We start from the raw sequence: 14876 nt of genomic DNA on the forward strand, positions 1-14876 counted from the left end.
CATCTCGGAAGGAGAGTTCATTATTTATTTTCTAAGTAGTAAATAACAACACCAGAGTCAAGGTCAGTGTTTTAAGAGTTGGTGACAACTCAGTCCCTTACAGGCATCTGTGGATTCCCAAGGTGAGCAATGATGAGGAACACAAGAGTCAGGGCACTAGTGTGAAAGGTCTAGATATACACATTCATACAGGCACTCACTTTTGCAATTCTGGCATCTTTCTGCATGCTAACAAATAAATATATTTTTTAAATAAATAATTAAATACATAAATAAAATACATAAATCTCCTAACAATAATATCATTTGACTTCTACTTAAATCTTTAAGCCACTTGCTCTCCAGTAGGTGTCATAAAGCATTCTGCCCCAGAGGACAAAGAAGGAATTTCTTGAATACTTACTTCACCAGTCAAGCTTGTCTGATGAAAATTAATTTTCCTATGCATTTTTTTTTAATTATGCTAGGAAACCAGGATATGTCCTGGATAGTTCTGCTGGCCTCAGCAGTGGTCATCCCAAGCACATCACTAGCATCACAGTCAAGTAAGCATGACTTACTACTCATTACTCTCTAGGGCAAGCTTGCATAGTGGCATCTATAGCAGGCTTACATCTTCTGAGGACTTAGTAGAGAGGCAAATAAATGCATGACACATCATCCTGTAGTTAGTAAAACAAGCTTCTCTGTTGCAATTTACACCCAAACATTAAATCCTTACACTGTTGCATGAAACTCCCCAAAAAAAGCACTGAAATGCAGAGACTAGTGCCAGACTGATGCGATTCTTCACCTGTGCGATCAATTCCCTTCTTTACAAGGACATCATCAGGTTACATCCCAAAATCATATCTCCTTTTAGTCATCCAGATCCATAAAGATTCCTCCAACAAGGAGAGTCTCTGGTGTTTTGATATCAGAGAAGATCTAGGAACACAAGTGAATTCAGTGCCAGCTAGCTTTTATTTTAGTACAGATGTCCTTTTTAGATCCACTCATTTCAAACGATGTCAAACAAAATACTATTATCTCGTCTATATCCATCATACGAAAGAGCTCTTGAATCTTATAATACTAACACTGGAAATCAGTTGATGCATGTGGCCTTAGATTTTGCTCTAGCTTTGGTGAAGTTCAAAAACTGCTAAAATTCCTTAAAAAAATGCACTGAAAGACGAAATCAGTCTACAGAGCTGGAAAACCTACTAACACATTGCCATTAAATGCTGAGCAACTTTTGTCTTCAAATATTCTGACAGTAGGACATAGAAAATGATGTAGATATATAAATAGAGATCTGAGGCAAGGACTGGTACCAAGGTACCAAGCCATGATGTGTTGTCAGCTACCAGACGCAGAAGCCAGCCCCCAAAATGAGTATGAACAGACACCTTCAGTGGAAAACACAGACATGTGGAAGGCTGGAGGGAAAAGAAACAGCCAGAGCAGTTTTGAGCAGGACATGGGCTGATGTCTTGCTTGTGGTACAAGGTCCCCACAGCCATGTTAGATAATTTAGAGCTGTCTTAGGGCCATTAATGGAGACGGAGGTATATCATTTCCTTGGTTGAGAGAGTTTAGGAGTGGCAAGAAACTCCTTTATTTTCTGAACATCATTTGTCATCCTCGTGGGTCTTTGACCAGACTCTAAAATATCTGACATCAGTTGCAGTTGTAGAATGTAGTCTTCAAAGGCTTGCAGCTGACAGAGGTCATTCACAGGAGCAATCCTTTTTCAGATAAATCCTTAAAATCAGTATGTATGCTCATGTAAACAACTACTTACATGAGCAAAGATTTCACGATCAGACATTTGTTATTATTATAGTTCTTAAGAACAAGTGTGTATGCAGACTGGAAGTCCTTCTCATTTGTACTATTTCAAACCCATTTGGGAGACACACTGCAAGCAACCCTCCTAAGCAGGCAGGAATCCAAGAAAAAGATCACTTAATGTCTTTCTGAGAAATTAAAAGGTTGCTTTCCTCTTAGATATGCAAACAAAATGAAGTTATTTTAAGTTTGAGAGGATGACTATGTCTGCTTAATAGCTCAAATAAAATGTCTGCTGGATTCAAGCTGAATTAGGCTATTCAATTACTAGCAGGAAAAGCCCACAGCAGGAAAAAGTACAAGAAAGAGGTGAGCATTCTTCTGAAAACCAAAGCTAAGCTTCAGAGATGGGATAGCACTTAAAAGTTAGCATTTATTTCATTTGACCTCTCTGTCTCTGCAGCTTAGCCAACAAAAATAACTCTACTAACTCTCTGTGTTCCCCTTCCTTATGCAAGGGGTGTGGTAAAAGCCATTGCACTGATTTGATGCTCTTAGCCCTGATTTTTGGCTGGATCCCAGAAGCACACAGCTCCTCTCAGTAGAGAGGCATATTTGAAGGCAGCAGAAGTTTTGGCAAGTGTTTTGCTCTGTAGACCCTGTGTGCCAAGTCATCCTGCCAACGCAAGTTAGAACAGGTTTGAGACTGCTCTGAAGGGTTCTAGGTATGACCACAACGGGGTGACAAAAGGTCCCATGCCAGCTGTGACCAATGAGTGCTGTAAAAGTCACTATGCTAAAACTACCATGCCAGAAACACTCTCCCACTGGATTTTCCATCCCAGGTCACAGAACAGACCTTGCTGACTTTCAATGTACGTTATGTTCTGCAACATATGCATGTTTACACTGAAATCATAAAGGGTCTAAAAGACGGATCTGTCTGTTTCCACTTAAGTCTTGGAAAGCAAATTATCTCTCTAAAATTCAGAAAAATACAGGACTAATTATACATGACAACACTTTGTTGTGAAACCACTAACCTCATTTTATGTAATTAACAAAAGAAACCTGGACCTGACCAGATGACAGTGGAAATGCAAACACTGCAGCGCATACAGCAGCGGAGAAGAGCATCTGCCTCTCCCCTGCCACCAAATTCTAAAATAACAAGTAAATGGTGGTTCCTACAAGCTACAGATACAAAACAGAAGCAGCAACTTTCTGTGCCACATCACTGCAGATAAAGTACGGTGTGAATGGCAGAGTAACATCCTGAATACACTTGCTTCATCTCCAAGGATACAGGTCCTGGTCCAATGGGGCTTACTTAAATTGAAAACATGTTATTTAATTGTAAAATTGATTTGGACTCATTTATTCACTGTAACTGGAGCATAAGTTTTATGGGAAATGGCTGAGGGAACTGGGGCTGTTTAGCCTGGAGAAAAGGAGGCTGAGGGGATACCTTATAGCCAGGGTAAACTGCATACCATTCCATTTGCGGATCTGAGATTAAACTCGGGTGGACTGGCTGCCATGATCTCATGATTATTACTTACTTGATAAATACCGGAATAAAACATCCTTTGCATCCATTTTCTAAATTATATCATAGAGCCTGGTCCTTCACGTAGTTGTGTTATTTATGTTAAAGAATTAATAGTAGTATTACATTAAAGAATTATTTAGAAAACTGACAAAAAAAATCTCATAAAATGTAAAATTTGAAAGGGAAGAGTTACAGGGCAGAGTAAAAGTGCAAGCTGTGTTACAAAGCAGTTTGCAAGGCTGAATACAAAATTCCTAGTATTTACTGTCCTTGTTCTTTTTCAGCAATCACACGTCATCCAAAATGTCACAGAATCACAGAATATTAAGGATTGGAAGGGACCTCGAAAGATCATCCAGTCCAATCCCCCCGCCGGAGCAGGAACACCCAGATGAGGTTCCACAGGAAGGTGTCCAGGCGGGTTTGAATGTCTGCAGAGAAGGAGACTCCACAACCTCCCTGGGCAGCCTGTTCCAGGCTCTGGCACCTTCACCATGAAGAAGTTTCTTCTCATATTTAAGTGGAAACTCCTGTGATCCAGTCTGAACCCATTGCCCCTTGTCCTATCCTTGGTTGTCACCGAGAAGAGCCTGGCTCCATCCTTGTGACACTCACCCTTTATATATCTGTAAACATTAATGAGGTCGCCCCTCAGTCTCCTCTTCTCCAGGCTCAAGAGTCCCAGCTCCCTCAGCCTTTCCTCATATGGGAGATGCTCCACTCCCTTCATCATCTTCATGGCTCTGTGTTGGACTCTGTATAGCAGTTCCCTTTCCTCCTTGAACTGAGGGGTCCAGAACTGGACACAATATTCCAGATGTGGTCTCAACAGGGTAGAGTAGAGGGAAAGGAGAACCCCTCTTGACCTACTGACCACCTCACTTCTAACACACCCCAGGTAGTCTTCCTGGTCACAAGGGCACAGTGCTGGCTCATGATCATCCTGCTGTCCACTAAGACCCCCAGGTCCCTTTCCCCTACACTGCTCTCCAACAGGTCATTCCCCAACTTATACTCAAACCTGGGGTTGTTCCTACCCAGATGCAAGACTCTACACTTGCCTTGTTATGTTTCATTAAATTTTTCCCCACCCAACTCTCCAGCCTGTCCAGGTCTCTGGATGGCAGCACAGCCTTCTGGCGTGTCAGCCACTCCTCCCAGCTTGGTGTCATCAGCAAACTTGCTGACAGTGCACTCCGTTCCCTCATCTAAGTAATTGATGAATATATTGAATAGTACTGGTCCCAGTACTGATCCTTGAGGCACTCCACTAGATACAGGCCTCCAACTAGGCTCTGTCCCATTGACCATGACTCTTCGGCTTCTTTCCTTCAGCCAGTTCGCAGTCCACCTCACTAACAAATCATCCAGTCCACACTTACTCAGTTTAGCAGTGAGGATGCTGTGGGTGACTGTGTCAAACGTTTTACTGAAATCACAATAGAACACATCCACTGCTTTGCCATTGTCTATCCACCTGGTTATGTCCTCATAAAAGGCTATGAGGTTGGTTAAGCATGACTTCCCCTTGGTGAAGCCATGTTGACTGCCCATAATGACCCTCTTATCCCTGAAATGCCTTGACATGGCACCAAGGATAAGCTGTTCCATTACTTTCCCAGGGATGGAGGGGAGGCTGAACAGTCTATAGTTACCCTGGGTCCTCCTTCTTGCCCTTTTTGAAGACTGGAGTGACATTTGCTTTCCTCCAGTCCTCAGGCACCTCTTCCATTTCCCAAGACTTGGCAAAGATGATGGAGAGTAGTCCAGCAATGATCTCAGCCAGCTCCCTCAGCACCTGCGGGTACGTCCCATCTGGACCCATGGATTTATGGATGTCCACATTGCTTAGTTGCTCCCTAACCCAGTCCTCATCAACTGAGGCAAACTCCTCCATTGTCCTGACTTCTTCTGGGGCCGCAGGGGTACGGGGCTCCTCAGGACAGCCTCCAGCAGTGTAGACAGAGACAAAGGTGGCATTCAGTAACTCTGCCTTCTCTGTATCCTCTGTCACCAGGGCACCCACCTCATTCATCAGTGGGCCTACATTGCCTCTGGTATTATTTTTATCTGCCATGTATTTGAAAAAGCTCTTTCTGTTGTCCTTGACCCCTCTTGCAAGGTTTAATTCTAAGGAGGCTTTAGCTTTCCTAGTTGCCTCCCTATGTCCTCTGACAACAGCCTTATATTCTTCCCAAGTGGCCAGCCCCTCCTTTCACGATCTGTAAATTCTCTTCTTCCACTTGAGTTTGCCCAGCAGTTCCTTGTTTAACCAAGCAGGTCTGCTGCCTCCCTACCTTGTCAGGATGCTCTGATCTTGAGCTTGGAAGAAGCAGTCCCTGAATGCTAACCAACTATCTTGGGCCCCTTTACCTTTATCTTTAAGTACCCTTGCCCATGGGATTACCCCTAGCAATTTTTTGAAAAATGAACACTTTAAATAATCATCAGAAATAAAACTGTGCAACAGTTGACTAAAGTCTAAAATTAGCAAGAATACGCTTTAATGTAATAAATCATAAAGCACTCAGTAGTTATCCAGGTGAAACGAATCACTTTTTCTTCTGTAACAATAAAGTAAATCTCCAAATAATAGATCCCCTTGGGATACTTTACAGACCCAACTTATCTTTATAATCTATTCCCTTTTATACTCTACAGTAAGACAGTAAAAATACAGCACAAGTGGCTGGTAGAACAGGAACTGCCAGATTCATTAAAAAGGTTTCCCACAAAGAGTCTCTAAAAAGACATTTGCTGGAAGTAGATTCTATAGTCTATTTTCCTACTTGTGCTATGAGCAGACAAATCCCCAAATGCACATATGAATGTCAAACCAATTGAATAACCCCAAACATTTGACATAATCACATACTCCACCTTTCAAAATGGCCCTGGTACCCTTAAACAGTAACTCATGCTGTGATGCAAAATATGCAGGTAAAAGATGACTTGCCATTTGGCCTTTAATATCTGTGATATTTAACTAGGCTCTGAAGTTGACAAATTAAGAGGGAGAAGAGAATAAGGTAGAATGCAGGAAGGCTTCTGTCTGCATTGGCAAACAGCTCACGTATTTGGTGCCCTGTTATCTAATGATGGCATAAAATGAAGGGAAAAACAAGTTCAGAAGAAAAATCACAAGAAAATGTTAGCCAGAGTTTGGATTTCCTTCTACTACATGTATATATTGTGCACAGTAGAAGATGACCCAAGTCACTACCATACTGTCACATTGATTCTTCTATTGGTCAGTCACCAACAAGCGAATATTGTGTTATCTTTACAGTGTAACTATGTCATTCATACAAATCTTGCAGTAGAGAAAAGGATAACTGTCTGACTAAAAATACCTCACTGCCATAATTCTTTATGGTATTCTGTGGTGAATTAAAGGAGGTCACTGTACCTGTTTGGAGAATTTTCTGTATTTTTTAATGAAAGTCATCAAAAGACTGTATTTTCACTTAAGGAGTCAACATTATTTGCCTTGATGAAAATTCTTTATGATACCGTTGGTTTTGTTGGGGTTATACAACCTGAAAACCGATTAATAACTTGAACCCTCCTGTTTAAAACAAATCCTTTTCCCATTATGTGTTGAACTGGCCCTTCAAAGGGACCAAAAATCAGTTCCTATAACTGACAACCAAGTTCTTGGTAGAGTTTTGTTCAGTTTCTGATCTTTCATTCTCCCATGTATTTGTAATTTACAGCACAAGGAGCTACCTCTGTCTGAGACATAGTTTGTGGGAATTTAGGTAATGGTCTTTTTACTTTTTTTCTATCAGTGGAGATACATTGGTCAGCAGTATTCTCCCTAGTCCAACTATTTTAGTAAAGTATTACCACCATTTTATTGCTAATAGGCACTCTACAGTAACCAGTCTGGAATTAGATTCTCTGAAAAACCACATGCTATCCATTCCTTTTGTGTCACTGCAATACAAAAAAACCCAACACCAAAATCCATACTGGTCTTTTGTACCCTACACTCAGTGAGGCTCAATCGCTTGCAAGAACCAAACAAATCAATAAAACCATATAATTGGAGGTCTTTTCAACATTCTCACCTTTCAAATTCATTGCGATACTGACTTTTGTTTTCCTCTGAGACAGCAAATTCTCTTTTGTCTCTACATTGGATTATCCCTTGATATTTTATCACTTTCCAAGTAACGTACCTCTAATACTGTCTCATGCCGTGTGCCAACCTGTTTCTACAGCCCCCCAGGGAAAACTGTCCATTTCTCTTTGTGCCTTTCACAAATTAGGAAAACCATAATGAAATGCTATCAATGAGCATTTCCTGTGCATTGGCTGGCAGCCAAATAACCCACAGCTGTTATCAAACCACTGATTTGGGATGCTCTTACCCATTGCACCACATCCAACTGATCAGCCACATATGTAATATGGTCACTGCCACCAAAAGTGCACACTGGGAGAGCTGTGCTACACTGGGAGGGTCTGGGGAGCTCAGGAAAGGGCAGAGATGAGGGAAATAGGGTTGAGCAGGAAAGGCGATAAGAAGAAAAGGTCTCTGGATCAATTGACATACAGAGCACTTGGTAGCTGGTTGCCTTTGCTAAAATTGTCTCTGCATTGCAGAGGAACTAGCTTAAATTAACATATGGGCAAAAGGAGTAAGATATATACCTGGGGAATGCACATATTACAGTTGAATTATGGGAGGAAACATGGGTGAAATGACACTAAGTGTCAACACTAAGTGGTCAATGTCTCAGAGAGATCCAATGGGTCAGTGACTCAGCCACACCAGTGTGAGTAAGGAGCTGCTCCACTGCTATCCAGTGTCACAGGAAACCAAGGATGAGCAACTGAATACCTCCAGACCCATGAAAAAAAAATAGCAATTGATTTGGAGCAAGGGAATAAAATGCTACATACAAGGGATGGAGAGTGGAAGAACACAAGAGGCAGTGGATCATTAGGAAGAGTCTTGCTTGGTTCTGTTTTTCAAATCTTTTAACAATTTAATCTCTGAGACTGAAAGTTAAATCATGGCAATACAAGCCTGAAGGAGGCTTTATAAGCTTGTCCTTGGTGTGCAGAGGACAACCAGAACCGCTATCCAGTCATACAGTGCTGTGAATGCTCTGTCACACTGGAAGGGCTTCCTTGGCACAGCAACAATCTCACATCAAGGTGACATCAGGAAGGGACAGCACATTCATGTCACAGGGACTTGCATTTTAGAAGCATTTGTAACTCCAGCTGAAGCCAATTGTTAGAGGGTCATGCACGGCAGGCGACATGCACGGTTAATATGCAAATCTTTCCCACAAACATACAATGGTGCTGGGATTAGAAGCTGATTTTCCAGCCACCAAACCAAAGGTTCCTGAACCAGCAAAGCCAAGGAGTTACTCCTTCACAAATAGCGTCACCTCTAGTTTGCAAAATAGCCATAAATAGAGTGTGATGGCAACATCACTAATAGATGGACTGCAGCGTTGTAAGATAATGCTGTTACTTCACGTTCCACAAACTGATTATCTCTGTTACTTCGTGATAATAATTCTTTATTAAAAAGATTTGTTTCCAAATTACACTTTTGAGAGCCTTATACTGCTGACAATGCCAAAAGGGAATCTCAAGGCCTGCCTTAGGATTTATGACTTTGTGATATGGTGGAGGTAAAGCAGCGGATGTGTTTTTTTCTTTTTTTTTTTTTTTTTTGTTACAAATGCAGCTCCAGAACCAACTTCGGCTACAGGTATTAACATACAGCTCGTGTGCCAGATCTCACCCCTAGGAGAGCATTAATCCAATCTGCCAACTGCTGCTGCACTCTAATACAGCTCTGCCCTGCCAAGCAATTACAAAAACCTCCTTCTCCTCCCGAGCCACCTGTCCCTCACAGCGCTCCGCTGGCACCAGCAAACACTTGCAGTCACTGGATTAAAGGACGACTGCTCCATTTTTAACTGGTAAATAAAATGGCAGCTGCAAAACACTCAGTAGGATTTTTGCACCAGTGTTTGCATGCTTCTTGTTGCTCACGTTAATGGGAAGCATCTGCAATCAAGTTATTAAGAATTATGAGTGAGGGTTATGAATAAAGAGCTTGTTTTGCTGTTAATCTTGTTTTTAAACATTTATTGGTATTCACATCACATGGTATAAAGTCCCAGGTTCCCCTCCCACTCTGCAGTGGGTGTAGTGTAACACCGGACGGAGATTCTCCAAGGAAAGCCCTGTTCAGAAACTTGGACATGAGAATTAAATTACCTAGTAAAAAGTTGATGTTGCCATTTTATCATACCACACAATATACCTACAGAAAAGATAAACAAACCCTTTGCATTATTTTTTAATAAGGATAGGAGTATAAAAGTAGCATGAGGTCAAATGAAAGTTTTAGAGTGAAACAGCAATTATCCCAAATCCAGGAAACATAGAAAGCCTTCAAATCCACACAAACACACCCAAAACATACAACCTTGATTCTACTGTAATATCTGTGGTCATAATAATATCTGTAGTGGGTCAGACCCAAAGTCCATCCAGTTCACTATCCTGGCTTGGACAGTAACCCAAAGCCGATTCAGAAAGAAAACTAGAATTAGCTTATTTATACTCATCCTTCCCCAAAATACCTTCCCAGACTCTCGCACTTTGCAGCTTGGAGCCACGCTCTTCTTAGCTGTCTACCCTGCCATTGATGTCTCCAGTCATCCTTTACAAGCATTTACCCTTTTTGCATCTACAACCTCATGCAACAACACCCTCTTCTCAGACAATAGTGCCAAAAGCCTGCTTGGGGTATGATTCCTCTGACCAGTCTTTGGTGTCTGTTTTAGCCTCAGATTTACACCCTGGAGTATGCTGATTATAATCCAGCCAGGACAGCTGATGCAGATTTACAACATTCACATCTACCTTCATTGACTTTGGAGTTACAAGTCTGAGGGCTGAAGGTCAGCATGAGAAATCAATGCTTAATAATCAATACTTTTAGCAAAACATTAGATAATGCCTTATTTAAATGAAACATTTTTTGAGCTGAGCAGACTGGAGGTAGAAATATTCTAAAAATCTTTTTTCATTAAATTTACAATCCAAATGGTGCAGGTTTGTAGCAATTATGTGAGAACTAAGCCATGAAAATGGGCTGAATGCTTAGTATATCTAATTAATTTATTCACTTCTAAATAATTCACTTTACCAGCAGAAGTTAGCAACTGCAGAACCACAGCATGTGTTCTTTCTATTAAAATTTACTCTTAGCATATCAAAATTGCTTTTTCTACTGTAGCGGTTATGAGGGTGAATAGTACAAAGAAGTTAGCACTTTCACTGAAATCTTTTATGGTGGTCATAGGCTCAGGGCACTCTTACAATAAGAGCCAAAGAAAGGAATCCAAGACAAGAAAGATGAGACCTTCAAAAAGCATTAGAGAGCATAAGTTTAAGAGCACCAAAGTGGACGTGAAAGAAGAATGAAAGTATTCAGATATGTGCCAGGGACCTTGGTCCAAAAACACTCTTTCTGTTCAGCGAATGATTCATTTTCCAGTACCATATGAGATTAGAAGACTTTGAGCTGTTTCTTGGCGTACACATGAATCTAATTCACTGGAGATGACATTTCTACATTCTGACATAGGAAGAATAAACTGAAATTACATATACAACAGCGGGACATTTTGTGTGTCACCCTTTTGATGGTGTGGACATCTTCTAAGGCATAAATGGACTGTGGTGATGAAGGGCATCTCTTCAAAAAGCTGGGGGAGAGCAAACAGGACAAGAAGAACAACAGAGTATCCCCTGTTCCTTGCGTGCTGCACAGCCCTTCAGAGCACTACCATCAACAGTATCGCTGTATGGGTGCTCTTAAACTCTTGCACATAAAAACCCAAGGAGTCTTGTTTTTAAAGACCTGATTCATCTCCCTTTACAAGAAAGAGGCTTTACTGAGCAGAGAATAGAAGATTCCATTTTCAAATCTGGGTCATTAGCTGCCCAAGGAGTAACAATAATTATTGGTTTTAACATAGCCCTGACAAAAACAGAGTTCTGCAGGCAGTCAAAGAGACAAAAGATGTTTCTTTGGGGTAAACACAGAGCCACATGCTCCTTGGATTTAAGCATGTAACACAGCTAAAGAGGAGAACATGTGCATCAGAAGATTTACATTTCTGAGTACATGAATTTCACTGGGGTGCTCTGCATGGTAAGATCTGGTTTTCCAGAAGAGGGCACTAAATATATTTTTTTTCCTGTTTCAGTGAATAAAAATAAATAAATAAAAGGGACTGGAAATCGGAAGAATTAGATTATAAACTCCTGCAAGCTGGGACTGCTTCTTATGTTTTTGCACAGACATCAGCATTAAATTCTTTCTGATTGTGCTTTCTAATACCTTTTGAATCACTGTTATTTTCCCATTTTGCATCCTATTTCTTTTCTTAACAGTTTAAAATTACTATCTATACTTAGCATAATACAGCACAAAATGAGATTTTTATTGTCCCAAAAAAATTTAGGAAGCAAAATTATGCTAAAAAGAGGAACTCACCTCTAATGTAATTTGGAAACTTCTGTATGTTGCAAGAAGCCTAGTTCTTTGTTAAGTTCTATTTTTTTTTTTTTTACAATAATTTTTATATAGCTACATTTATTTCATTCCTCTTAGAGCAAGAAAAGTTCCCCTGTGTTTCACTGAGATAGATTCCTATACAAGTGCAAAAAAGAAAACTGCAATGATTCTGCTCCTGACTGTCTATCTGATTTGACTATCTAGGAGACCTTGTACAATTACCTTACCTATGGTTTATTCAAAAATAAATTGCAGGTTATTTTTAAGGTGTTTTGTGAATTTTGTTAGAACATTCATCTCTAGCAGACTGTCAGTTCAAGTTAGCTCATCTATACACTCAGAAAAGGAAGTAGAATGAAAAATCTAATCTTATCCAAGCAAAGAAAAAATGGTTATTTTTGTATCATAGTGTTTCGCCTTGAGCCTTTTTATTTTCCCTTCTCTGTTTGATGAAAATCTCATTTGCTAAAGAAAATATTTACAGAGGAAGACTGCTGATAGCTGATACCGATACATAATATACCTATGTACTCTGGCATGACAGGCTAATTATTTCTGACTTTTGATATTACTCTAGTCTTCCCTGGAACTGTGGATTTGCTTTTCAGTTTACTGATGTATATCTGTGCCTGTGAATAAATGTAGGATACAGTTTGTTGGCCTCTGCTACATGAGCAAGGCTGCCCAGCTTAGTTTGAAATATTATTTTGCACTCAGTCATGTCTGTGCAATTTGTATTGAAGTCTCCCAGCTCAAATCAGGAGGCTTAAAGTTTAGTCCTAAATCCATTGATCTACATTATTAGAAGAACAGCAAGAGTTTAATCCTTTGTTTTTAATAGAAAATAGTTAAAGCTCACAGGCGGCACAGCAGCTGAAGTCAGTACACTTAGCTTTTAACGCTCTCTATCTCATGCAGTTAGTATTTTATTGCAATAACCATACTAAACAACACCCACTGGCATGGATACTCAGTAAGAAATTGAGATTGGGTGCATTTTTACTAAAACAATTGCTATAGAAGGAACATGCAGTATAAAAACTAGAATTGGGGGACTAAGCACTGCAGGAAGCCTGGCTGGGCAGAGCTTTGCTTCCCAGCTCAGGCAAATGCAGCTAATCATGTTTTATGAGCGCATCTAGATCATCATTTCAGAAGCACGGTTTTCCTGCTGAAAACACCACCCAGTGATAGGGATCAACAAATCTAAAAAACTAGGATCCCGATGCATGGGGTTTTTTGTTGTTTTCTCCAGGAAAGAGATGCAGGCCACATGTAAACAGAGTGGCTACCCATGATAAATAAAGGGTCCCCATCAGTCCCTTCAACATTGAGGTGATCCCACTCTTAGACTACCTGCTAAGGACGTGATGCTGGGGTGTGCACCCCTTCCTTGCATTTAAGGGGTGCAAACACCTTTTTTCACAGACAAGAAACACAGGAAGGCTCTACCCACCCATTCCTCTTTGCTGAGATGCATTACCTATCATTTCCCCTTTATAGGAATGGGATATAAGAAAAACACGTAGATTTTGTATATGTCATTTCACCCCACATTTTTTGTTGCTGCTTCTACCCAGAGTTACAATGACAGACCCTTAATTTTAACTAGCAACACCTTGCGCCATGGCCCAAGGGATTTAACTACCAAAATGTCCCAGCAGTTCATGCATTTGAATGCCTAACCCCACTCTACCTCCTTGTTGCGGCTGGAAATTTTTCTGTAATTAAAATGAGCTGTGCCAAAGCATAAGGATTTCAGCTAAGAGGAAAGAACCATTCAGGCTACATAAAGGAACACATTTTCTGCTAGAGCTTTGTAGAAATTTGAAATGAACCATGAGGCTCCTCCAAAATAAACAAAATAAAAAATAGTTTTGACCTCTTTTCTTCCCCTGTGTTAGTCAAAAATTGGTCCCGAAAGTTACCAACGTGAAATTAGTTTCTGTAGTTTCACCTTCAAAACGGAGCTGTGGAATTAAACTTGTCACCAATTATTGCTCCACTATCCTGTGCCTGTGCCCCAAAATTTATATTCTAAACACACAATGTGACAGAAATTGGACAGAGCAATGACAGCTGAGCAGTAAGAACAAATATTCCCAGCACCTGATAACATGTTTACTCAATTAAAAGGAGTATCCACCCTCCCATAGCAATATTTTTTTAATTTTGTAAGCATGTGCAGCAGAAAAAAAACTGTGATCAAAAGGGCTCTGCTGTCAAAGGCGCAACTGAGGACATCTGAGAAGACGGTGTTTGCACAAGGTTGTAATAGAGTTTTGAAAACCCACGAATCCCTCTAGAGTTGTGTGGCAAACTTCCCTCTCTCTCTGTGCCACCACAGATATGAAATATTAATTAGGTTTAATCAATTACTGATACCAACACGTGACAGAAAACCAGGGCACATCAATATGTCTGACAGAGATATTGCTACTCCTGCCTGAACTGAGATTCATCGGTAGGAAAATCTCCCAGTTGCTCAGACTTTCTTTATTGGCAGCTTTGGTTTATTTGATGGAAGGTGACTGCGAAGTGCTGGTGTCCCAGGTGAGTTCCACACCTCCAGGTCTGATGGAAAAGCAAGTTAAGTGTGGAAACATTTTTGAATCAACCTTTTCTGATGCCTTTGAAAATCCTCTCATTGATCTTGTTGCTGTTCAGCCCACATTGAAAACAACAGATTGAGGAATTTATTCATGGTGGGTTTGGGATTAGAAAAGATGGGCAGTCTTTCACAAAGGGTATTATAGTAGACCAGATCCATAATTTAGAAAAAAAAACCAACCAACCAATCAACCAACCAAATAAAAACCCCAACACTCTCCTTTTAAAATAAATTATTGTCTCTAAATTTTCTCCAATAATAGCTGCTGCTTCAGCTTCAAATCCAAAGCAAACTGTCACCCAGAAAATTAACCTTTCCTATGTTCTCAATACTTCTTGTTAATACAATACTTCTGGACACACAAGCCTTAG

At 40.4% G+C, this 14876-nt stretch overlaps 1 protein-coding gene across 4 annotated transcripts in view; it reads right to left on the reverse strand.

The window, feature by feature from the left end:
* Positions 1–14876, reverse strand: part of DPP6 (dipeptidyl peptidase like 6) — a 563202-nt gene that overhangs the window by 119681 nt on the left and 428645 nt on the right. The gene's annotated exons all lie outside the window — the stretch shown is intronic.

The sequence above is a fragment of the Patagioenas fasciata genome, chromosome 2, assembly GCF_037038585.1.
Source record: "Patagioenas fasciata isolate bPatFas1 chromosome 2, bPatFas1.hap1, whole genome shotgun sequence".
In the NCBI taxonomy this organism is placed as follows: domain Eukaryota; kingdom Metazoa; phylum Chordata; class Aves; order Columbiformes; family Columbidae; genus Patagioenas; species Patagioenas fasciata.